At 36.4% G+C, this 27,759-nt stretch overlaps 1 long non-coding RNA gene across 1 annotated transcript in view; it reads left to right on the top strand.

The window, feature by feature from the left end:
* Window positions 1-10,655: 10,655 nt before the first annotated feature.
* The window catches only part of LOC108300960, a 22,504-nt gene continuing 5,400 nt past the window's right edge, over window positions 10,656-27,759 (top strand). Inside the window, exon 1 of the long non-coding RNA XR_001823674.2 lies at window positions 10,656-11,118. This is a non-coding gene — a long non-coding RNA (uncharacterized LOC108300960). The remainder of the gene's footprint in view (window positions 11,119-27,759) is intronic.

The following is a 27,759-nucleotide window of genomic DNA, read 5'->3' as shown; positions in this document are numbered from 1 at the left end:
TTTTAAAATGTCATCTCCTAAACTCTGGAGATAAAGGCATGTTTTCTACACTAATTTTCTCATTTTTGAAAACAAAGAATCAATAGATACTGAAAAAGTTGGAAAAATGTGGCTCGTAATTGAGGAAAGTTCTAAAGATGTTCAAGCCAACGCTCTCAAGTGTTGATGGCAAGTGCTTATTATTTTTAGTTCCACAGAATCTCCTATTAAACAACAGCTTCCTAAATCAGAAGGGGCTTGGCAAGAATACTAATAAACAACAGCCAAGTCACCACTATCCCATATATCAATAGCCCTCTATGGATTACAAAATGCCTTGGTGCCCATGATTGAAGTTTGGATCTGGTGACACGTTGGTAATCGTGCCTTACATCTTCCAATTGCCCTCAAGATAAAGATCTTCTCTCTTCCTCTCTCATCCTGCTCTCCTCCCCAGAAGTCAGACCTATGCTGGCTGCATTGGTGGAACTGCTGTGCCCTCTGACTTTGTTTGCTCTGGGTCAACTGGGATCCCCAAAAAATTGGAGGGAGAGAAGAGACAGATTATCCTGGGCTGGCTCTGTCCCTCTACTGAATGTCACCACTCCTTGCAAGGCAGCCAGCTCTACAGGAGTCTCTCCTTCTGCATTCTGGGAACCACTCACTTCCTGCCTCATTTTGCCTGCAACCAGCTTCACCCTCTATTGTGATCCCTCATACCCACACTTTTGTAAACAACCCCTTTGTTAACAAAACTTGTTGGAATTATCCTATTGTGAGAATATCATTTGGTTTATGTTGGGACACTGATTAATACAGTTTTCTTATGTCCGTTTTAAATTGAGCTAGCCAAGGGTGAAATAAGTTATGTGATTCTAGACCCAAGAGTCATTCTTCTATGTTGTCTTGCTTCCTAGCCTAGGATTAAACTTGGTCCAGAGCTATCAGCAAAAGAAATGGTTGGGCACCTGTTCATGATCCTTTGGCAGGAAAAAATTTTAATTAATCTCTGGGGTAAGGGATTCCATCTCTAACTAGTCTGGTTAAGTTAGAAATAAGCTTGCAATGAATTATACATGTAGCTTCAAAATTTCATTTTAAATCTAACTGACTGATAATACACAGTGGACCCTTGAACAACATGGGTTTGAACTGTGCAGATCCACTTCTATCCATACTTTTTAAATGAAGGTTCTACTGAGCGTGACTGCCTCTTCTGCTTCCCCTTTCATCTCCTTCATCTCTTCCTCCTCTGCCATCCCAGATAGAGCAAGATCTATTCCTCCTCTTCTTTGTCCTCTTCATCCTATTCAGTGTGAAGATGATGAGAATTAAGGCCTTTATAATGACCCAGTACCACTTAATGGATAGTAAATGTATTTTATTTTCCTTAGGATTTTTTAAACAACATTTTCCTTTCTCTAGCTTACTTTATTGTAAGACTACAGTAGATAATACACATAACATAGAAAATACTTGTCAATCAACTGTTTGTGTTATTAGTAAGGCTTCTAATCAACAGCAGACTATTAGTAGTTAAGTTCTGAGGGAGCCTAAAGTCATACACAGGTTTTAGACTATCCAGGGGGTCGGTTCCCCTAACCCCTGCTTTGTCCATGGGTTGGAAAGAATAAAAATTAGTTGTCTCTCCCATCAGTCCTTTCCTATGTCCTTTGCATTTAATGCCTTCTTGTAGCTCATCAGCAACAGCCTGGGTTCTTTCCACTTGTACCCTCGTCTGAAGTCTACCCTCAGTTCCTAGGCATTCAATAAGCCCATCACTCAGTTGCTGTGAAGGTTAGATGCCAAATAGCTTCCAGCTGCTTGGAACCCCCAAGTAACCCCCAGAGGGCTACTTTCAGTGTAGAAGGGATGTCTTGCCAGGAAAGTTATATCTTCCCTCTACACAACCAGGGACAAACTTACAGTCAATGACTGAGTGATATGGGGACATAAATCTATGATAGGGCTTATGCTTTAGAGCTTCCCCTCACCCCATCATGGGATCTCCCTGAGGCTAGACCTACCTGAGACCACATTCTTGCAATCCTTCCCCATCCCCCTTAATCCCCCTGGGGACTCACCCTGAAGAGTGCTTCCTCAGTACATCACACACACAGGGATCCCTGTCCTAGGCTCTGCTTTGAGTCTGGACTTCATGTGCTGTGATTTGATAGTCTCTGTACTAACTCCATCTTCTCTTCCCTTGTTTTTCAAACATTTAACATCCCTTATTGTGTGTGAGTCATTGATTTACGTAGCCAAGCATCAGGAAGTTGTGGGTAAGACTACTAGTACTCACTTTAATTATTTCTTTAGAAGCTATTCTGGGTCTGAACATCATTACACCCAACTTCAAAACAGTCTTGACTCATATTGCATCCAGTCAATTTCACAGTTCAGCAAAAGTAGGAATAAAACAGAATTTCCATGCTTTCTCCAATAAGGATCTTTAAATAAATACCACATTCATAAAACTCTCCCAAGATTCTATTGTACACAAATACCAAGTACAACTTGTAGTTGCATTTAAAAAAGAAGTTAACATCAACTCATAACTCTATCATATCTATTCCTGAAAAGAGAAACAATACTTGAGATTAAGAAAATAAAACAATTAGGTTGGTTAGTTAGTTAGTTAGCTTGTGTTATTAAAGTTAACTTTATGTTGCTCCCAAGATGAATCACTTATTCACCCTCTACTGTAACAGGAAAACTGATAAAAATTTGTTATCTATGGTACTTATGCACCTTGTTATTTTAAAGAAGAGAGAGTTTAGGAACTAAGAAATGGCTTATTTTTAAACATCTTTTTAACAGTGGTGAGCTTTTGAGCTAACCATAAAACTGCTATACAACAAAGATGCTCATTAAGATAACAAGGGTAGGATGAAAAAAGTGAAACTGTGAAATACATTCTCCCTATTATCTGTACATGGGTCTTTACCAAAATCGTCATGACAGCAAACCAACAGAATAGACAGTAGGTGGTGCTGTTGCTATGTGTAATACCAGCAAAAGACAAGATGACGCATGGGGGAAAATATTTGCCAGAAAGAGCACAGGACAAAAACATACCCCTAACTTCTGAATTCTCCAAAAGATGGCAAGTGTCATTTCTTTGTCTCTCTTGTCTGAGCTCCACCACTTATCATTGAACTGAAGTGTTCAATTTTTGTGTTCCAGGCCAACGCTATGGCCAACGTGGCATTTTCATTTGAAGGTTGCAAGGATTCGATAGATCTCTGACATTACTAAGCTGATCCGAAAAGACATCCACATGCAGAGAAGATAAATATATTCACTGGAACAGAGGTCTCTGAAAATAGAGGATGTTAAAAAACTCCTCAGAATACATCTGATTTCTGTAACATTTGGTAGAATTATTCCACAGTTATCTTTTGGGAAAGAAATGACAACTATTTGGGAATAGTTCTTGAAGTTTGTTATATTGCCTGGCTCTGTGTCCCCACTCAAATCTCATCTTGAATTGTAATCCGAATTGCAATCCCCACACGTTGGAGGAGAGACCTCGTGGGAGGTGATTAGATTACGGAGGCAGTCCCTTCATGCTGTTGTAATGATAGTGAGTGAATTCTCTCAAGATCTGATGGTTTTATAAGGGGCTTTTTTCCTCCTTTCACTCTGCACTTCTCTCTCCTGCCACCATGTGAAGAAGAACAAGTTTGCTTCTCCTTCTGCCATAATTGTAAGCTTCCTTACAATTAGGCCTCCCCAGCCACGTGGAACTACGAGTCAATTAAATCTCTTTTCTTTGTAAATTACCCAGTCTCGGATATTTCTTCATAGCAGCATGAGAACAGACTAATAGAGTTTATAAAGTAAAAAAAAAAAAATTGCAATACATTTTCATAAAATTCAAAATAGTTTTCAAAAAGAGCATTAGCTACTCTAAAGGAAAATAAATATCAAAGTCTCTTTAAAGTATTGCTTTAGGCGTGGAAAATTTATTTTTTTCTTTTTTATTTGTGATGAGATTTATCATCCTAGTGTTAGTTTAGTCAAATCAGACTTCATGGTTTGGAAAGATGTCCAGCTGTGAAAAGGAAGTCACCTTGGGATTAAAATTTGACACAAATGATCAACCAAATTAAGAATATTTTACCATACTGGACATGCATTTTCAGACTGATTTGTGGAGACAAATTGCTTCTGATTCCAATGGTCACACAAGAAGATACTGGCCTCTTCAAACTAATCCATTAACCATCTCCAATTATTGCTACGCTTTGAAGAGTTTCGATCAAAGAAAAATAAGTTGCCTCGTAGGGCAAAGTGAGAAATAAGAAGCAACAAAAATGATGCCTCAGCTGGGCATGGTGACTCACACCTCTAAACCCAGCTACTCTGGAGGCTAAGGCAGGAAGATAGCTTGAAGCCAGAAGCTGAGACCAGTCTAGGTAACCCAGCGAGATGCCATCTCTAAAAAAAATTTTTTTAATAAATGAATAGCTTGGCATGATAGTGTGCAACTGTAGTCCCAGCTACTGGATAGGTTAAGGCTAAAGGATTGCTCGAGCCCAGGAATTCGAGGCTGCAGTAAGCTATGATTGCACCACTGCACTCCAGACTGGGTGACACAGTGAGACTCTGTCTCTTAAAAAAAATGTAAAAAAAATAAAAACAATGCTTTATAAAACTTATAAATTTCTTTCTATGCACCTGATAGTCTAGGCAACCTTTTAACATAGGCAAAATCACTAATAATGCCAGCTTACGTTGATTGAGTACTTAAGGCAGTTTTCCAGCACTTTAAACCTATTAAATCATTTAATCTTATAATGGCCCTGTGAGGCAGGTACTATTATTGTCCCCTTTTTCCAACAAAAGACACTAAATAGAGAAAAAGTAAGTTGCTTCCCAAGGATATACAACAAGTAAGCTAGCGGGAATTAAAACTCAGGTAGTTTGAAAAACTCACACAATCATTGCATCATCATTTTTAGAGGTAAAAATGGACATTAAAGTTTATATAGCAAGCTATTAAAGGCGGAACTGAATTTAGAACCAAGGCATTGATGATTTATGGCCTGATGGTCTTCCTTGAATTATATTTCATTTTTCTTTTGGTAATTCCTGACTTGCCAAAAATTACATTCCTCTTGAATAGAAATGCCATCTAGACTTGTCTACACACAGACTGTGGTAGGCTGGTCTACCATAGATACTTCTCTGCACTTGACCACTGTGCTATTTGGAATTTTATGCCTACCCATCTCTGTAGGCTACAGAATAAATGGAGTCAGCCTGCTCTTCCAAGACTCTTCCCAGATACAAATTCTCATCTGAGAAATCTATAGTGACCAATTTAATGCTGACCTCAAAGAAGGAGGGGAAAAGAGAGGTCTTCAGACTTTAAGTTTCCAGACCTATCTCCATTTTGGCAAGAAAAGGGAGATTACCAGATGCCTTCAAGTATAGGCAATCCAGCATTCCTGAAGGCAGCTTGCCCAGTCCCCAACATTTTCCCAAGAATACATAAGGATGATAGGACAGAGGTATAGAAGTCCCAAATCTTAACAAAATGAAATACTACTCTCATTGGTCAAAGCTTTGCTGAGTTTTCTTGGTTTATCCTGTTCAGGCATTTCTTACAGTTTCTATAAAGGACGCTTATTGTATCAGTCAGCTTGGGCTGTGCTGTGCTACAGTAGATAAAGACACCCTCACCTCCAAATCTTAGTAGCTTACAAGAACAGTTTTCTTTCTTGCTCATTTTTCATGTCAATCATAGATTGACTTAGGCTCTTGTATCTGGAGCCACGCGGGCTGAATGAGCAGCCCCTACCTGGGACCTACCAGGCCACTGGCTGTGAGAAGAGAATGATGTGAAACCAGAGTGGTTCTTAGAGCTTTTGCTCAGAACCGGCGTCTGACATTTCTGACCACATTTCATTGGCCAAAGCAAGTCATGTGGCCAAGCCTGATGTCAATGGAAAAGGAAAGTTTAATCCTTTATAAGGGCGGAGAGTCCCCTAATATTGGAAACGATAATATAATGATCAGACTTACTGAATTACGTTATATTAGGTGTAAGGAGGCTGCTATCTAAATAAATTAATAGGGTGAAATTACAAGCAAGTTCGAGACGCTTCAACTAACTCTAGAAAAGAAATATTAAAGGAGTCTAAACACTGAAGCTCTTCTCAACCTTTCTCAGCAGTGGCACAGTGAAAAAAATAAAAAGTCATTTCAGGTCATGGTAGTTGACTTGAAAGGACAGGAAACATAACCCAGGGAGCTGCTGAATCCAAAGTGGAATCGCTCCTCCATCAGCAGCTGTAAAGCACGGGCCAGGTCGCACAGCTCCTTACTTAGTAACATTGCCAAAATTCCAGGCTTCATTTATAACTCACTGCATTGCAGTTCTTTTGGAGTACATTACCAGGACTTCATAAAGATTGATTGAGTTCTAGGAAGCCATCGGATTGAAAGTCCAGATGTACATAAATCAAGTTATAACATCATTTAATTCACAGTGTGTCTGCCTAAGTCATTTTGGGGTGGAAGTGAAAAGACTTATAGCAAATCTTATGGGATTTGATGATCTGAAAAGTAAGAGATATTAAATGGGTGATTTAGCTGCAGGAATCAACTGCAGTGGTTTTAAATTGACTGAAGCCTTCATTGCTACTGGTTTAAAATGAATTTTAAATAATTTGAAATATATTTTGGGAGCTATTTAGGGTGAAGAGTTAAATGTGATTTTTGGCAGTCAAAAAGAAGATCTGATTTATATTCAGAAAAAACTCATCCGTCAATAAAAATACATGTCAGCAAACCTCTTTATATCTTAAAGCACTGTTCTCTACCAGAGCTAGTTCTAAATCTAAAAGCTTTTACATACATATGTTCTATGATAAGAACCCAAAGTTCTTGTACTTGATGAAAACAATTTCTGTGATCTTTTTATTCGTGAGCCACAAATCAATCTACAATTGAAATCACACTAGTTTTTGTGTGGAAGGACATGAGAAACCACAATTCCAATCCGCGCCCTCACGGTCTCACACTAGCCAGACACCTGGAGTTCAAAATCCGTAGAGTAGGTAAAATTTGCTATAATCTCTGAGCCCAACTCATTCTGTACCATTTTTTTTGTTTGTTTGAATTCTTTTTTTTTTTTTTTTTTTTTTTTTCTTTCTTCTTCTCTTTTTTTGTTTTGTTTTTTTTTTTTTTTTTTTTTTTTTTTTTTTTTCAGTCAGAGCCTCCCTCCGTCTCCCAGGATGTCTCCAGCGATCATCCCACCTCAGCCTCCTGAGTAGCTGGGACTACAAGCATGACCCACCACGCTCAGCTAATTTTTTTACTTTTTATGCAGACCAGGGTCTCACTATGTTTCCCAGGCTGGTCTCAAACTCCTGGGCTCAAGTGATTCCCCAGTTTTGGCATCCCAAAGTGCTGGGATTACAGGCTCCCGACACAGGGCCAGGCCTTGAATTTCACAATGCTTCTTTCTTTCTTTCTTTTTTGTTTTTTAAAGATGGGATTTCACCATGATGGCCAGGCTGGTCTTGAACTCCTGATCTCAGGTGATCCACCCACCTCGGCCTCCCAAAGTGCTAGGATTACAGGAGTGAGCCACTGTGCCCAGCCTTATGATGTTTCTTAATGCCTCAATTCCCCTTTTCTTTTTTCCCTACGTTTTCATCTTTTCCTATCTTTTTCTTTCAAAATCTGTTCTTTAAAAGAAGTTATTTTTAATTAAAATTTACCATCACATACCTTAAAGGCTGAGGAAATTTAACCTATTAGCAAAGGTCATTGTATGCAAATACCAATAGAAAACAAAGTTTTGGCTAAAGGAAGGATGATCTAAAGGGAAATTAGAGACAATTGAAAGTGAAAGTGGAAATATAGTCCTCTCTTTTTAAAATCACACAGTGGAGCAAATTTAAAAACAAATACTCAAAAGGACAGTTCATTCATATGGATGTTACATTTCTGTCCGCTCCTCTGACAATTTTACAGGCATTTTTGATGGAACAAATTCTTAAAGGAACAGAGTTTTCTCCCCAGTGACCTCTAAACATTTGCTCTTCATTATGAAAGACTGAACTCAATATTTTTTTCAATTAATAGTAATATTTATTTAATTTTAATTAATATTCCTGAGAAATGTTGACTCTACATTTGATTTTAAACGTTGTATGTGAATTTACTTTCATACAATCTTTAAAAATGGTAATTAGAAAAATCTGGATTATTTCCCTGCCTTTGTTGCTTTTCCAGCAGTTCTGTGAAATTAGGGAGTTGAATTTGAGATAGTATTTAACGGTGTTCAATTCTGAAATTCTTTGTTGGTTCTTTTAGTTGAGAACAAGCTTCTTTAGTTGAGAACAATTACTGCCAAATTTATCTCTTTGTTAAATAGGAGCACGTGTGTATTACTTAAGCATAAAGCTAGGTACACTGCATTAACCAACACAATGCCGTCTTCTACTGGCTATTAAAAATTACTGTTTAATTTAATATGCAGAAAACTACCCAATGATTTCTAAAACTAGAGCTTAACTTTAATAAATGCACTGTTAATTACTATATTTTATAATCTAAATTTAGTGTCTAAAATGTAGATTATAATACATTTAATTTAATATCTAAAATGTATTATAATCTCCCTTCCCAGTTACAATTATCTACACTTCCCTTTCATTCTTTTCCTATAGGTGTGTTGTTTTTGCATGTCATCTAAATTACTCTTCTCATTTCGTTTGATTTTTGCTTCCAGTTCACCCAGCTAATACACTCTTTAAAAATGTGTCATAACCTTTATTCATTGTATTTTATGTGTATTTCATTCGATATTTATTTGAAGAATAATGCATGGACTTGACAATAAAAATTCAGACTACAAAAAGGGGCACAAAATAAAAATGTAAAATCTTTCTCTCTCCCCACATCTGTCTTACTTTCCAAAGAGGACTATGTTTAACATTTTTTGGTTTTGGTTCTTGTGATGATTAGTTTGGAAATTCTAAACCGGTGCTGTTCAATAGAAACATAATGTGAACCACGTTGAATCTGTCTAGTAGCCACATTTTAAAAAGTAAAAAGAAGCAGGTGAAAATAATTTTAATGATGCATTTTATGTAATGCCATTTATCCACAATGTAATTATTTCATATGCAGTCTACATGAAAAAATGAATATTTGAAATTATATGTTACCTCTTAACTGTATTTTATACTTATAGCACATATTAATTCAGACTAGCTACATTTCAAGTGTTCGATAGCCACATGTGGCTAGTGGCTGTCATATTAGACAGCGAAGATCTAGATAATATGCTAATAAATCAAATTTTTTGTCTGGCAATTTTAAACAGTATCTGTTAATTTCCTGCCAAAAAGATGAAGAATTTAACATCTTGTACTACGCGTTCTATCTTACAAATCTCATTAAATATGTATTTTTAGGTTTCCCATTAGTCTTCTTTATTATTTTGAAAACTATACCTACTCTTCTTTTCTTACACTAATATTAGAAAATATCCTTGGAATTCCAGCTATGCAAGGTGTAGAAACTAATATTCCCCTCACTTCTCTCCATCTCTCCCACTATGCCTCCAAACTTTTGTCAAGCTATAGCACTACTTTTAAATTGTTAAGGTTCATAACCTTTTTATTCTGTTCTATCACTTCAATAAATTTAATTTTCTTGTCTTGTTTTAGATCTCTAGATATGTAAAACATGTGACAACATTTGAAATATTATGAGTTTGGCAACTTCATTGTACAACCAAGCAGTGTGATTGAACCCTTTGGAAGCACTATCTCCCACTCTCAATCTGTGCTACTTAAAGAAGAACGTTCTGAATATTAAGCACAAATAAATTCTCATTTCCTCTATTCCATCAATTTGTCAGAATTGTGCTTCAGTTTAGTTTGTTTCACATGAAGATCATAGCTCATTATTCAACATTGTGGTTTTTCTTGAATTCTCTTATTACCTTTCATTTACCTTGTTAACTAAGATATATACTGGCCATTTTATTTTTAGATCATCATGGTTTTTCATCATATCACTTAGCATAGGTAAGTGACTCTCTTCTTAGAGACTATCTCTGGTAGCTCACTAAGTTCCTTTTCTAACTCGAATTTATTGCCTTGTATGTCTGCTGCTGAGCTATGATTCTGGGATTTAAATTCATTACTCTATTGGCTAAATTTGCAGTTTCTTACATGCCAAGTATTTCTCTTTCAGCCAAACAAAATATTTTATTAAATTATATTCTTTAGTAACTTTAAAAAAAACATGCACAAGAGAAATAAGCTTTCTGAAGCTTTGCATGTTTGAAAACGGCTTTACTTTCCTTTCACACTGGACTGGCACATTTTAATTTTCCAATAAACATCAGATTTCTATAATAGCCTTTCAAGCTATAAATGCACATTAGTGTGTCTTTACCCTATGGAAATTAAAATGCAAGTGAACCAGTAATTACACAGTTATGGGACAAAATAAATCCTTGGACTTCTCCCCATTGGAGTCCCTGCAGTGAAGCAATATTCCATACTTTACCTTTAGCCACTGTTTTGAACCAGTTGCGAAATCAAAAGTTGCATTATACAAGCCTTCCTGGTAGATACTTGGAAGAATTACAACACTCTTCAGCATGTTTAGAAATGTCCATATTTCAGCCCACATTTTACAAAGACATAATTGCATGGTGGGTGCCTTGTGACTTTTGAAATAAATACATTCTGTGAACGAGGAGAAATGCAAACATGTTGGCAAAACTGATTATTTTCATTGTGGATTTCGTGCTTGCTTTGGCCACTTTTGTTATCTTTTCCTTAATGACTGCCACTTTTATTTTCATCTTGGTCATTTTCTATATTTTCAAAGTGGAGATGGAAAAAAACTGTGACTTCAACAAGGGCCACATCTGGGTGCTGGATTCTAGTGATGCTACTGGGGAGCCCTTGGCAGGTGGCGCAGAGAAAGTCAGCTCCAAGCTGCTTCCTGTCCATTTTCCAGCTGTAGGAGAAGGATCTTTCCTGACCAGGGAGAGTGGTCTCCTCTTCTAAAGAGCAAGGAGCTCTCTGCGGTGGAGAAGGCATGTGAAGACTTCCCAGAACGCTGCACCCACCTGACTGAGAGTTCCTTTTTAAGGTGAGACACATAGAGTATGTTTCTTTGTCTTTAAATCTTGCCATTAATTCACTCTACAACATATGTAGAGGGTCGAGAGGGATGAGGAATAACTTAGATAAATTTTGATTCAGATGAGCAGAAGAATAGGTCCTGCATGTGAGGCACTGGTAAAGTCAGGTATTCCAGGGAAGAACTAAGGGGAAGGGGTAAGGAAGAGGATTGTGGAAAAGAGACACGATGTGAACCTTGGATGTGATAAAACGGAAGGGTACCAAGGCAAACATTCACTTTTGCCTTGTGTAAGCTTTTAGATATTGAAGAAAACTCTACACTCCACTGTGCTAACATTCACTGGGGATGGGCGATGGCTGGACCCCAACAAATATTTCTTGTGTGGTCTTGGCCATTTGTCCTGGAGTTCTCGTTTATTTCCTATGTTTTCCTAATGTAAAGGATTAGGGTTGATGGCAATGATTTGATAAGAAAGAAAATTTAAAAATGCTTTATGATTTTGAACACCTGAAGCTGGCCCTCAACTTCCACTATACTCCTGTCTTGTACCTGGCTTCAGAGGAGCTGCTGGCCCTGCAAGGTGTTTACATTTGTATAACCTGTCACGTTCCTCCAGCCCCACTTGAGTTATTTTTGCATCCAAAGCTGTCTCTCCCTTACCGTCTAATGTGAGTTCCAGAAAGGTAAGTTTAATACTCCTAACTTAAAAATTCGGCTAAGTGAAAATTCATCTCTAAGACTTGCTATTTAACAGTGATTCAACCAGGGAAACTGCGTAACTTTTGGATCTATTTTTTAGACTACGCTAGCCCACTTTTAAAATTCAAAAGGATCTTGAACGTCATCTAGTATACTTCTCATCCAACATTATGAAGTATCTTCTATAAGAAGCTTGTCCAACCTGTCCTGGGCCCAGAGGCTGCATGTGGCCCAGGATGACTTTGAATGTGGTCAAACACAAATTCATAAACTTTCTTAAAACATTTTGAGTTTTCTTTTTTTTTGCTTTTTTTTTTTTTAGCTCATCAGCTAGCATTAGTGTTAGTGTGTTTTGTGCTAGCATTAGTGTATTTTATGTGCTGGTGTTAGTGTATTTTATGGGCTAGCATTAGTGTTAATGTATTTTATGTGTGGTCCAAGACAATTCTTTTTCCAATGTGGCTCAGGGAAGTCAAAAGACTAGCTATACCATTCTTCTATAATATCTCTGAAAGATAGTTGTCCAACTTCTGCTTAGACATTCTGCATGAGATGCAATCTTTTCCCTCACAAGGCAGTGTGTTGTTAAGAAGTTCTTTGTAACATACAGTGGAAATCTGAGTCCCCACAACTTCCATCACTTAGTCCTATTTTTACTCTGTTAAGTGACTCAGAAAACAGCTGACTATGTACAATGACTTCACTGGAACTGGAATCACAAACTCTAAGAAGAAAGATCAGCTTCTCCTTTTATAAATTTCCTGCTTTTTACTCAAAGCATTGAACAATGTTGTCTTTTTCATTGCAAATGAAACCCATATAAGATCATAATAGTAAGATAAATCTAGAATGTATTGTGTATATTATTAGAAAATTCTTGATTTGTCTTTTCTGACTTCTTGTACATATTTGTTAATCAGGAATTTTGAAATCCATTTCTTCAAAGCTTCCTCAAGCCTGGGAGTGTTGCCAATTTGCATGGAAGAACAACATTTTATTAGTGCATTCATAACTATTAAAATGTAATTCTAATGCACTGACCCAATTTCACAGCACATCAAAAATTTAATTCAACTCAAAATGACTGTCACAAATGTCTGATAATTTTCCAGTGGATGTTCTTTGTAAGGTCAGATAAATTTGAGTATTTTAGAAAATTGTCAGTACAATTTTTTGTGAATAATGAAACAGGAATACCCCGAGTAGCAAGCAATCCTAATCTTTACCGAATGAAGCTCCTTTCATCAAAGGTAGCTGAGAGTGGAGAAAATTGGGAAAGAGTTCAGCCATCCCATTTCTGGTGGCAATGGATTCAGCTAAAGGGATCCGGGGGCTGGAGTAAGGAAGTCCATGTTTAGGATCCCCAGGGCTTTGTTAGTAGGATTAGGAGAGTCAAAGTGTTAGAAGCCAAAGATTTTCTGGCTTTGTGGATGGGTGAGGGTGAGCAAGCTTCTAGAACACAAAGAGAAAACTCAAGTCCTGGAATGCATATCTATAGTCCCTTTTTTGTTTCTGCCTCTGGTGACATTTCTGATAATATAAAGTTGGCCCTCTCTATCTGTGGGTTCCACATTTATTAATTCAACCAACCATCTATGAAAAAATATTCAAAAAAAATTTTAAAGAATACAATAAACAATACTGCTTTAAAAATACAGTATAACAACTACTTACATAGCATTTACACTTTATTAGCTATTGTAAGTAATCTAGCGATTAAAGTATAAAGGAGGATGTGCATAGATTAAATGCAAATACTCTGCCATTATGTTTAAGGAACTAAGGTATCCTCAGATTTTGGCAACACTGGGGATCCTAGAGCCAATCTCCCATGAATGCAGAGGGATAACAGTAAAAGCCTGTGGATCTGGGAGTCCCTTTAAGATCTGGACCACACCACTTACTGGCAGTTTATTTGTATCAAGTCACTGCCTCCTTCAGCCCCTTTTTCTTCATCTGAAAAGAAAGGCATATGAAACTAATGCCTTGAAAGGCCCCTTAAGGCCTAAAATACTATAAATTTTATTTTAAAAATGAGTTTAAAAGTAAGATGCTGGCCAGGCACAGTGGCTCATGTCAGTAATCCCAGCACTTTGGGAGGCCGAGGTGGGCAGATCATGAGGTCAGGAGTTCGAGACCAACCTGGCCAACATGGTGAAACGCCGTCTCTACTAAAAATACAAAACTTAGCTGGGTATGGTGGCACTCACCTGTAATCCCAGATACTTGGGAGGCTGAAACAGGAGAATTGCTTAAACCCAGGAGGCAGAGGTTGTAGTGAGTCGAGATTGCGCCACTGCACTCCAGCCTAGGTAACAGAGCAAGACTCTGTCTTGGGGAAAAGAAAAAAAAGTAAGATGTCTGGTCAGCCAAGATGGCAATTTACACAGATGGTTTCTCAGCATTTGTCAATATACTTTGCTAATAAGTGGGAGATATGTGAGTTGTGGGAATCCCCAAGGGACAAGATGAGAGTTTTTAGGGCCACTTACAGGATTGAGGGCGAACTTCTAGAGTAAATTTTCTTGGGGACCAGACATCTTCGTGTCCCCCTTGTGCCGCCTGCTCACAATTAAAGCACAACATGATCTGCACACCTGCATCCCTCAGGTATCCATTGTCCCATTAGTTTGGACAGCCCATCTAAATGTCTAAACCCATCCATTTTTGTTCTATGTGCAAGCAAAGCATCTGTTTTATACTCAGTATTAATCACTTAGATTATTTTGCCTCCCAAGATATCAATTTGTTCAACTATAAAATGAATATACGGTGTAAATACTATCAAATAGTCCCACCTGGGTTAACATTATTTTAAGGGTATATTGAGTAGCTGCTCTTTGCTATTACCTCTACTAGGCGGTTTGGCAAAACAAAAACACATAACACATAGATGTAGCCTTCAAAAGAGTTCTCATATTATTTTCGTTTGAAAGCATCCATGAACTAAATGTGAATTAGAAACTTCAGGCAAAGTAATTAACTAAACAAATAAAATGTAATATTTTTTCAAAAGTTAAAGTTTCAATAAAGTTCCAGAGTTTGCCAGCTCTAATTTTATTTATTTTTAATATCCTGTGTTTTGAATGAGAAAATCTAATTGTTTTGCATTGCAAATCATCTTTTTTGTCTTATAAGTCAGAATTTGTTAAAAGTAAATGGACTATTTGTCAGTGGTTTCACAGGTATGATACCAAAAACACAGGCAAAAAAAGGAATTTTTTCAAAATTAAAAACTTTTTATCAAAGGACACAAGTAATAGAGTGAGAAGGCAACCCAGAGAATGGGAGAAAAGATTTGCAAATCATGTGTCTAACAAAGGGTTAATACACAAAATAGTAAAGAACTCCCACAACTCAACAACAACAAATTTGAAAACCCAATTAAAAAGTGGGCAAAGAATTTAAATAGATATTTCTTCAAAGAAGATATACAAATGAACTATATGACATGAAAAGATGTTCAATAAAAACCACGATGAGATATTTTCTCACACCCATTAGAGTGGTTATTATTTTTAAAGAGTAGAGAAAATCAGTTCTGTTGAGAATGTGGAGAAATTGGAACTCTTGTGTAGCAGTCCTCAGAGTATAAAATGGTGCAGCCACTATGGAAAACAGCATGGCAGTTCCACAAAAGTAAAAAGTAGGTATGTGATTCAGCAATTCCCTTCTTGATATATACCAAAAAGAATTGAAAACAGAGTCTCAAACACATATTGTACACCAAAGTTGATAGCAACATTACTCACAATAGCCAAAAGGTAGAAGTAATTGAAATGTCTATTGATGAATGAATGTATAAACAAAATGTAGTGTATACATCCAATGAAATATTATTCAGCCTTAAAGTAGGAAATTCTTACACATGCCGCAACATGGATAAATCTTGAAGACTTTAAGTTACATGAAATAAGCCAGTCACAGAAAGACAAATACGTCCATGTAATTTCACTTATATGAGGTACTCAGAGTTGTCAAATTCACACAGACGGAAAGTAGAATAGTGGTTGCTAGAGACTGGGGTGGGGGGAATGGGAGATTGTTGTTTGATGGGCACAGGATTTCTGTTTCGTCCAGAGAAAAAGAGTTCTGTGGAGTGACAGTGGTAATAGTAGCACAACAACATGAATGTACTTACTGCCCCTGAACCGTACACTTTGCAAATAGCTAAGATGATAAATTTCACAATCTGTATATTTGAACACAATAAAAAAACTGTAAGAAGAAGAAAGTAGATAAATTATATCTTGGCTTTTTTTTGTTTTTTGAGACAAGGACTCACATTGTCACCCACCCTGGAGTGCAGTGGTGCGATCTCAGCTCACTGCAACCTCCCAGGTTCAAGCTATCTTCTGCCTCAGCTCCGCCAGTAGCTGGCACTACGGTGTGCACCACCACACCCGCTAATTTTTGTATTTTTTTCTTTTGTGGAGACAAGGTTTTACCGTGTTGCCCAAGCTAATCTTTAATTCCTGAACTCAAGCGATCTGCCTGCCTCGGCCTCCCAAAGGGCTGGAATTACAGGCATGAGCCACTGTGCCTGGCCCTGGTATTTTTTTTTAATCATTATAAAATGTCACTTTTATTGCTACAATGCTGTTATATACTGGACAGGTCTCCAAAATGACTTTAAAGAGGATTATTTAAAAATCTCAATAATCCAGCCAGCTATGTTGGCATCTATAAAATTATTTTTCTTTAAAAAAGTTACTTTTTTGGAAAACCGGTTACCTTGAGGCCCTCAGAGCACAATTTCCACCCAATAATTATGGTTTTGACCATCTTCTCACATTTTTTCCATTTTTTGTGTTGGGTTTATCTCATTATATATATATATATTATATATGTAGATATAAATATATCTATCTGCCTATATATATCTGTTATATCTGTCTGTATATAGATAGACATAATTATCTATCTATATAATTCTAGATGATATCTAGATAATTATCTAGAATATAATTATAATTTATATCTATAATTATATTCTCTATAATACAATTATATAGAGAATTGTATTATAGAGACAGATATAATTGTATTATACAGACAGATATAACAGGTATCTATCTATATAGGTAGATAGACATATTTATATCTACATATATAATATACATAATGAGATTAACCCAGTGGAAAAAATTGGGGGAGGTGGACAAAACCACAATTATTGGGTGGAAATTGTGCTCTGAGGGCCTCCAGGTAACTGGTTTTCAAAAAAAGTAACTTTTTAAAAGAAAAAGCATAGTTTTATAGTCAGGCAAAAAATAAATTATATACATATAATTTTATTTATAATTCAATTATATATTGAATTCATAACAGCAGGGCCCTCATGACCAAATCACCTCTTCTTAGGCTCCACCTCCAAGCACTGTTGCCATGGGGGAGTAAGTTTCCAATACGTGAATCTTGACACATTAAAACTATAGTATATTTCCATTGATTAGCTTTTCATAATTCAATTATACATAGAATTATATATATTATATATTCAATTATATAATTGAATTATATATAGCATATATATCCAATTTTATATAGAATTATATATAGAATTTGTTTTTTTGCCTGATTATAAAAACTAGGCTATGGGGAATAATGCTCTTCACAGGGGTATTTTGTATAGGTAAACTATCCAGATTATTTGGCTTTTAAAAATTGGACAGAACATATATGCCCAAGCTCAACCTTGGCTGCATAACAAAATCACCTAGCAAGCTATTTAAAAATAATAATTTTTTTGGTTCTAGGGTAAAGCCCTGACATGAAGATTTTAAAAACATATCCAGATGATTGCAACATGTGGCTAGAATGGGAAACTACTGCCCTAGGTTCTCAATCATTGAATTATATTAGTCTGATCATTTGGTTTGTTCTTAGCACTGATAAATATCTTATCTTAGTTTATTTTGTGTTGCTATAACAGAATAATTGAGACTGAGTAATTTATAAAAAATTGTTTATTTGGCTCATGGTTCTGGAGGCTGAAAAGTCCAAGAGCATGGTGCCAGCATCTTGTGAGAGGCTTCATGCTACATCATTCCTTGGCAGAAGGCAGAAGGGCAAAAGAGTATAAAAGCAAGAGAGAGATGTGGCCAAACTTGCTTTTTAAACCAATTTACTCCCACAGTAATGACATCAATCCATTCATAAGAGCAGAGCCCTCACGACCAAATCACCTCTTGTTAGGCCTCACCTCCAAACACTGTTGCCATGGGGGATTAAGTCTTTAGTACATGAATCTTGAGAGATACATTAAAGGCACAGTATATTTCCATTAATTAGCTAGCTTTTCATAATGAAGAACTGAATATTAGTAAGCCAAACCATGAAATCCTACAAATAAGTATGATATGTTCTTAGATAAATTAAAAACAATTTATAACAATTCAATAGCACATTTATCAGATTTGCTTTCACTCTTGAACAAGGTGAGTCAATAATTCACTTGATGCTTAATGGCAGTTAATTCTTAAGAAGGTCATTCAACTACAGAGACACAACAATGAACTGAAAGCCTCACTTGAAGATTCTTATCAAAAGATACCAAAGTAAAGACAACAGAAAACAACTGCAGAATATTTACTATGTGATTGTTCTTATGGGAGACTCATGAACTAGGTGACAATCATATTCTCAAGAGATTCAGGTTCATGATTTCCACTGGGTGTTAGGCCATCATGCTCTCAATTTCCAAGCCTGAGTTCTTCCCAAAGCCCATTTATTCTTCATATTCCCTCATGCATGCTGAAATTCCTAGCATCAAACTAAAGTCATGTTTTACTTCTTCTCTTGGAGCTATAGAAGTAGACTTCATTTGAAGTCTTGGCCCTATGCCCTACATGTTGTTGCCAGAATAATCTTGGCAAAATGTATGCTCAAAGACTTGTAGTAGCTCTCATTCACCTAAAATAGAGTGATTGTGAATAACTTAATCTGGTATTCTTAGCTTTCTGCACACTATCTTTTCAGCCTTATTACCAACGATTTCACTGCACATTGCTGAGATTCAGCTGACCTAAACTAAATGTGGCTAGTCTGGGCTCTAAGCTGCAGGTTGGGCCCAATGCCTGGCCCTTCTCCTTGAACTGGCAGCTCTGTGAGACATGATCTTCTCTTTGTGATGGATGGCTGCAGCACAAGAAGGACATAGGGACACATGTTGACTTTTGTAGTGTAGGCTTGGAGTTGGCACATGGTCACTTTGGATTATGTTCCATGGGCAAAAGAAAGTCACATGATTGAGCCCAACATTAGTGGGGCAAAAAAGTGCACTCCTTCTATGGAAGTCATGGAGGGGAGTGGTGAACACATATTTGCTGAACAATAATGTAATATACCCATAAAACATAACAGAATAAAATTTTTCATAATTAATAACGTTACTAATATAATTAAATAGTTCTTATTTTATGTAAAATAAAATGCAGGCTTAACATTGCCTGGGTAAAGTTTTACATAGGATTTGAAGTCCATGTGCTTAACTTTTTTTTTTTTTTTTTTTTTGATGATGTCCATTAAACAGAGATCAGGTCCATTTGCTGGAAAGAGGTGTTTGGAAACTGGGTTCTTTCTATTGCCATTTTCAAGGCTGGAAATTGTTCTATGATATGTTCTTTAAGTTTCTTCCTCTACCTCCATCATCCCTGATAATGGCTAAGCTCTTCGAGAAGTGCACACAGATGAGGCCAAATGTCGTACTTGGTAAAGAAAAGAGGGGCTTTGGCACAGGTAAAATAAGTCTACTACAGACTGGCTCTGAACTTGGCCAAGTCATATAAATTCACAAGTCTATACAGTTATTTAGTAAAACTTGCCTGAACTGACTAATGGGTTGCTGTGTTGATTAAGTGAGATACTATCAGAAAACACAATTCAAAATATTAATTATAAAATAGATATCATTTATAAAACCAAAGTCACACGTCACTGAAAGACGGTGATGCATTCTGAGAAATGTATTGTTTGGTGATTTCATCATTGCGTGCAAACACCATAGAATGCACTACACAAACCTATGTGGTATAGCCTACTACTATAGGCTGAGAAATGTATTGTTTGGTGATTTCATCATTGCGTGTAAACATCATAGACTGCACTACACAAACCTATGTGGTATAGCCTACTACACACCTAGCCTATATGGCATAATCTATTGCTCTTGGGTTGTAAACCAGCACAACATGTTACTGTACTCAATACTGCAGGCAAGTATAACACAGAGATATCTAAACATAAATAAACCCAGAAAACACACAGTAGAAATCCGGTTCAAAAGATAAGAAATGGTATTCCTATAGAGAGCACTTACCATGAATGGAGCTTGCAGGATGGGAAGTTGCTCTGGCTGAGTCAGTGAGGCAGTGGTGAGTGAATGTGAAGGCCTAGGACATTACTGTACACGATAGATTTTATACACGCTATACACTTAGGCCACACTAAATTTATTAAAAATATTTTTCTTACTTCAGTAATACCCTAAGCTTATTATACATTAAAATTTTTTAATTCTTAAAACTATTCAACTCTTTTAAAAATAACTTTGCTTAAAACACAAACACAGCATGCAATTGTATAAAAATATTTTCCTTATATCTATGTTTTTTGAAAAAAATCCTATTTACATTTATTTTTATGTTGTTGAAAACTACTACATAAACAATACATTTGCCTAGACCTACACAGGGTCAGGATCATCAATATCACTGTTTCCCACCTACACACTGGAAAATATTCAGGGGCAATAACACGCATGGAGCTGTCATATTCTACGGTAACTATGTCTACTTCTGGATATTTCCTGAAGAACTTGCCTGAAGATGTTTTACAATTTTTTTTTTAATAAGTCAAAGGAGCATGCTCTAACAATAAAAAGTATAATGGCCAGTTGCGGTGGCTCACACCTGTAATCCCAGCACTTTAGGAAGCTGAGGTGGGTGGATCACGAGGTCAGGAGTTTGAGACCAGCTTGACCAAAATGGTGAAACCTGTCTTTATTAAAAATGCAAAAATTAGCCAGGCATGGCGGCACATGCCTGTAATCCCAGATACTCAGGAGGTTTGAGGCAGAAGAACCTGGGAGGCGGAGATTGCAGTAAACCAAGATGGTGCCACTGCTCTTTAACCTGAGAGAAAGGGGAAGACTCTGTCTAAAAAAAAAAAAAAAAAAAAAAAAATTACACTGTAGTAAATACATAAATCAGTAACATATTTTTTATTATTATACATTTCTACATACTGTATACAATTGTATGTGCTGTGCTTTTATATGACTGACAGCACAGTAGCTTTGTTTACGCCAGCATCACCACAGACGACATAAGTAATTCACTGTGCTGTGACATTGTGATGGTTAGGATGTCATTAGACAATAGGAAGTTTTAAGCTCCATTTTGATCTTATGGGACCACCATCATATATGCGGTTGTTAACTAAAACATTGTTATGCAGTTTTGAAGTTACATAACTGCAATTTGTCTAGACTACAGTTTCTATAGATTCTAGTTTTCCTCTACTGTGTTTACTTAATTTATTTTGTCTTTAGCTAGTAGCCAACTGTCATTAAGAATAAAGTAAAAATTTTCATTTATAGGTAGCTAATGGCATTCCTATATTAATTCTTGTCCTTAGAGACCATTGACTGAAGTAGATTATAATAAATATGATCCATTAGCTAATCATGTAAACTCAGTTTCAATCATTTGGGACACAATAATTGTTTCAAAATTTCCATTGCATAATATCACCTAATAGATATTGACCACAAAGGAAATGTGTCATTGAAGCAAGTAATTTTTTCCTCATTTTTATTATATGTAATAATTATCTCAATAAATATCTCAAGACTTACTAAAATTCAATCAAGCAGCACTGTTTAAATACTTAAGAATTGCTAAAATTCTCCATTTCACTTTATGTGTGAACGGTTTGCTGCAAAACAAAGCAAATGATTGAGACATACGTCCTGGATTTATTTTTCATCTTGAATTTTGATCTCTAGCAATTTTATTTAATAACATCTTTGTGAAACACCATGATTTCATGTCATTGGTAGTTTCGACAAGTTCAAAAGAGCCAATCACAGATTTATTTTAAAACAAGACTATGTTTCTGAAGTAAGCCTGCCAAATTTAGGCAATGTATTTGGAGAGACTTTATTCCTAGGTGTTATGTTTCTTACAGCTAGATTCATTTAATTGGAGTGTGCTTACAGTATGATCGAGGAAAATTAATATAAACATAACTGTTGTGGAATCATTGAACTGTGTTTATATATCACAAATCTCAGAGATATAAATTAATCATGAACAGCTATAAAATCAATGAACAGCTATATATAAAATCCATATTTCTGAATGTATTAGTGTTTTATCAACACTAATATAAAATACAAATGTGAATAAATATAAATTTCCTCCAACACTTTTGTCTTTAGTTTCAAAAGTATAGTCTTTTGCAAAGTTCATAAATTTCTATGTAAGCATTTTCAATTATCCTAGGTTGGCTTTAGTTTGAAAAGTATAGTCTTTTGCAAAGTTCATAAACTGCTATGTAAACATTTTCAATTATCCTAGGGTGGAGACCATCTTGAAACTTCAAAGTGAACATACTGACATATGTCACAGAACAGCACATTAGTAAAATCCCCCAAATGAATTGTCACACAGCAGACTTCATTCCATCTTTTTTAAGTGATAAAATAGTCTTCCTGTTAACGAAAAATGCTCCAGGCCCTGACAATGCCTGGGCTGCATGAGTCGGGGAAAGGGTAGCACGAAGACAAAAGGTTCAAATTCTGAGTAGTAGCATGTGGAGTGCCCATTGCCAAAGGGTTTCAATTCCTCAGGTCTCTGTGGTCTTGACAACGTGACTGTAAAACTAACTCCTCCCCACAGAGGGTGGTGGCGTGTGTTTCGCCACCTTTGAATCTGGGCTGACCTTTGGACTTGGTGAGGCTAATAAAAATTTGAGCCGGGGTGTCAAGGAACCCAGCTTGTCCTGGGTCTCAAGGGACTGGCACTTCTGCTCCCTTTTTGTTGGAGTCCTGCCAGCATCTTGGGAACAAGTTCTAGAAGATGGATAGGAGCACACGAAGAGCAGAGTACACCATCCCAGGGGAGGCCAGCCTGGACCAGCTACAGCCACCTGTCTCCCAAACATGGAGAGAGACACCCGAGTTTAGCAGAGCTGCATACCTGACCCACGGCAAATCACAGATTCTGTGACATATGTCGGTATGTGTGAGAGAGCCCAGGTGAGATCATAAGAACCATCCAGCTGACCCATAAACTTACAAGCAGTAATATCAACTTATCATTCTTAGCTACTGCTTTTGAGTTGTGCCAACTCATGCTAGGGGTGCAGCATTTTTTAGAATATCTCAGTGTTTTCTAAAACAAATTTAATTTCCCCCCCCCCCCACAGAAACTGCTATTTTCATGGTAGATTTGCTCAAACTTACACTGGTTTTGTAGTTGTGAGATAAATTCGTTGGCTTAAGCACATTTATAGAAACCTCTATAAAATGTGTTTGAATTAAGGAACCAAATCAATTTCTTGTCTTGTTGTCCTATACCTTAGACCAGCTAACTAGTAAATAAGTACATAGCAAAAAGTAAATAGTGAAAAAGGTATAAGTAAAAAGGAGTAAAAGTAAAGTAGGAAAATACTTTGTTCAAACAGCACTGCCAGTACCAAAAGCTGAAGAGTCCAAATGAAAAAAAAAACACAAAAAGTAAAATGAATATTAGTTTGCAGATTTAAAAGCTAGTTCAATTGAACATATAGTACTGAAAACAGAAAAGATGCCAGGATTACAGAACTAAGTCTAAATATAACTCTGCTCTCAAGCAGGTCAAGATATAAATTAAAATGAATAAAAAATTGTCACAAATGGCATAAAAAAGCAGCATATTGTATAAAGTATGGCTAATATAGAGAAATTCTGAAAAGGTAAAACTTTCAAAGCTTAAACAAATCCATACCAAATATTAATACAAATTAGAAGGTATGATACTAATGTCAGAGAAGTTTGAATTAAAGGAAGAGCCTAAAAGAGTTTAAACACATAAAGATGAAACATTTATAACATTTACCTAAATGATAAGATAGCAATAAATGACATAGCAAAAAAAATGACAAAACCATAAATTTCAAGGAATGCTAGGAAAAAATAGATGAGAAAAAAAAATTGAAATTCTGAACAAAATAATTGAAGCTAAAGTAATAATATATTAAATTCTATAGTCTTATAGAATATACTTCACTTTAATCACTTATAAAGTGATTGGCTATACATTAGGGGAAAAGAAGAAATAATACAGACTACATTCTTGATGCACACACACAAACACACAGAAAATGTAAAAAATAACAATCAAAATCAGGGACAAAACTACAACAACCCTGAAATTTGTAATCTTTTTCCCACAAATGTCTAAGATCAAAGAAATAATCAAATTTATAATTGCAGATTATTTAGAAATTATTATAATTAAAACACTAAATATTAGAAATAAAAAGCAAAGAAAAATACATAGGCTTGCATATCTATATAACTAGCAGGAAAGAGTAAAAGTAAAAGGAATTTAGTTACTCAAGACCAAAAGTTAGAAAATAACAAAATAAACCTAAAAAAGGAAGAAAATAATAAAGAAAAAAGCGAACTTAATTAGGAAACAGAAAGTGGGTAAATAGGTTGAAAATAAGCAATTAAGGGAAGAATAGTAACTATAACTTGCTAACAAAACTAGTCACCAAAAGGAGAAAACACAATATTAAAATTTGAAAATGAAAAATAACCAAAAACAGAGGAACTTAAAACTACCCCAAAAAAGTATGTTGCACTCTACAAATAAATTGGAAAATGTTAGTGATATTGAGCATTGTATTGCAAAACAGAATTCCCAACATTGACCCCAGTCAGAGGATGTGGCATAATTACACATTCACTTCCTAGAAGCAATCACAAGGAATTGACACCACTTACCTCTGTGGGAAAGAAATGTGCAGAGGAAGGAGAGAAGTTCCTTTTTCATTTCATTCCTTTCTTTCTAAACTGCCTGAATACCCTTATTTGATTTTTGGGAAATTAGATTATATATTTATTTGTAGTAAGGCAAATGGAAAAAAAAAATAAAGGCACAATCATGTGTAGAACACAAAGGCTGATGATGGAGTCAAGCCAGAGTGATTGTGGGTGGAGATTGGAAGAAACAGACCCAGAGACCTTGTATTGGGCAACATCTGTTTCTACACCTGCCTGGGTACCCCACAGATCATCATTCATAGTTCTAAAGTATACCATATAAAATCTGCAGTGTCTTTATAAAATCTGGGTTTTGCTCATAGCTTTCCCCAACAGATAAGAATGTTTTCATTTAATTTCATTTAAAATTTATTACTTCATGAAAGTGAGATTTGTTTTTCGATATTTACTTAGATTTATTTTGGAACAAAATATCCAGCTATTTAACAAAATTGAGGATTCAAACTATTTGCTTTGGTGCTATTTTTGGACATGCATATTACACCAACAGAGTAGTTGCTGATGCAACCCCGTCTCTTTTTTCTAGACAAGAAGATTAGAAAGAGCAGGTTTCTCCTTTAGAAAGAAGCCAGTAAGTTGGAATACAATTTGTTTTGTTTCTTGTATTTGAAAGTGCAGTTTAAACAAGCCAAATAGATACCATATGGCTTTCAGTAATTTGACATTGAAGAACAATGCATGATTTGTATTCTATTTCTAGCTACTGCACAGTGAGTGTGCTGCAATACCATGGGTTTTAATCCCTCTCTGCCTTTGCCCTTGCTGTCTCTTTGGGGCAGGACATTTATTTATTCACTAATTCATCTCCTTTCCTTTTTATCCAGTGAACTACAAAACAGATGGGAGCTAAATAAGTAAATAAATAAATAAGTTCAAACTAAAATTTCTCCTTTTTAGTGACCTCACTGAAGCTGCATCATTGTCTAGGGTAAATACCTAAGGTTCGTCGTCTGACGCCAAGAAGATTAAAAACATGGACACACAGTGGGAGGGACTTTAGGAGGGGAGGTTTAATAGCTAAAAGAAAGAGAAAGGAGAACAGCTCTCTCCCATGTCAGAGAGAGGGGCTCCCAAAAGCAACAGCCAACCAGCCTATGGCATACTGCATCAGATTTTATAGGCAGGCTTGGTGAGACGGTGTCTGATTTACTAGGGCCCACAGATTGGTTGGACCAGGTGTGACGTTTACATAGCACACAGGGAAGGCTGACCACCCCACCCTAATCTTATTATGCAAATGTGCTTTCCACTAGGCTGGTGCCATCTTGCCTGTTCCTTACTGTACACGTGACTGGTAAAAGAAGGGAACATGCAGCCGCCATTTTGAACATACTTAGTCCCAGGTAGTCATTTCCTATTGGCACAGCTCCTGGCATTCACCTGTGCAAGCTTCCAGCTTGCTTTCTACGTCTGCAGCTTGATTTTACAGGCTGCTCATTGTTAGAAAAGAAAATAATTTGGGGGCTGTTTTTCATTAGAAGGAAAACCTTACCAAGGACTCCTGTACCCTCACTATCTGCCTAATTTTTCTGAATTCCTATATCATCACCACCTCTGTGAGTTCATATTGTTTTGTTCACATTTTGTATTGTGATAGTATATATAGCCCTGTGTTACCTACTAAACCCCAGGCTTCACAAGGTCAGGCCTGTCTTTCATTGTTTCAGAAATCTGTAACACCTGGCATGTTATAGATTTTTTTTAAATGTTAAGAGAATTGCATTAAAAATTAAATACTTAAATATTTTTAGATCAAAGCCTCAAGGTGAATATCTTTGTTAAGGGAATAATGTTCTATTATGAGTGGTAATTAGATTTTCCCATTAAGTTTGATTGAAGGAAGCCAGTTTCACAACTATAGTAATGACTATACGATCACAGCTGAAAAAAGCCAGTTTCAAATACCACAGGTCACCGCGTATTTTATCTAGCGCATGGATATATGTGATCACATTTGGGTTTCCAGTAAGTAATGAGAGAAACAGAACCATTTAATGTTGCAAAATAAAGAATCGTCCTATGGCCATGCTGATCTGTTTGCCTGTCCTGATCATTAAAGCAGCTTTCTTTGATCACCAATAGTTATAAGGAATTCCCTACAAGTACATAGTACTTAAAATAATATTTTAATAATCTACTTCAACATGAATTTTCAGTCCTCGTGGATGGCTAACAAAATGATCCCTTCTTCTCTAAAATTGCTTCGTATGTTCATTTATCTTTTCAATCAGTAGTCGTTCATTAGGTGCATGTCCATTTAGTAGACATTATGCTAGAGACACATACACAGCATAGGCAAATGTTTCAAAAAGTGAAAATACTTTTTGCATTCATCTCATCCTCACTGCACTGCCTTGAACCCACACAAGAAAGGTTGTTATCAGTGGCTTATCTGTGAAAGAAAAATCTGCAGTTTCCTGGGTTTTGCTCATAGCTTCCCCCAACAGATAAGAATGTAAGAATGTTTTATTTCATTTACTTTCATTTTAAATGTATTACTTCATGAAAGTGAGATAAAATTTGCCTCATTATCATAAGAAATATGGAAACGAATACTGGACATTTTCTAAGCACATGCATGATACAGTGAACTCACTGCTTCCACTAGGTGTTTCTCAACGATGGAGGAATTAGTGAGGCTCGTCCATCAGTGCCTGCCATGGGGAGGATGAGGGGCAGGGCTCGGGCCTCACATTTTTAGGAAGTCTCATCCCATTTCACATACAGTCACATGCAGCCACAGCAGGAAGTTGAGAGGTTGAAAGACAATACCACTTGAGGCCGAGTGCGGTGGCTCACACCTGTAATCCTAGCACTTTGGGGGCCAAGGTGGGTGGATTGCCTGAGCTCAGGAGTTCGAGGCCAGCCTGGTTAACATGGTGAAACCCCAT

Source organism: Cebus imitator, unplaced genomic scaffold, assembly GCF_001604975.1.
Source record: "Cebus imitator isolate Cc_AM_T3 unplaced genomic scaffold, Cebus_imitator-1.0 Scaffold31, whole genome shotgun sequence".
Classification (NCBI taxonomy): Eukaryota; Metazoa; Chordata; class Mammalia; order Primates; family Cebidae; genus Cebus; species Cebus imitator.
This window is presented reverse-complemented; position numbering and strand designations above follow the sequence as displayed.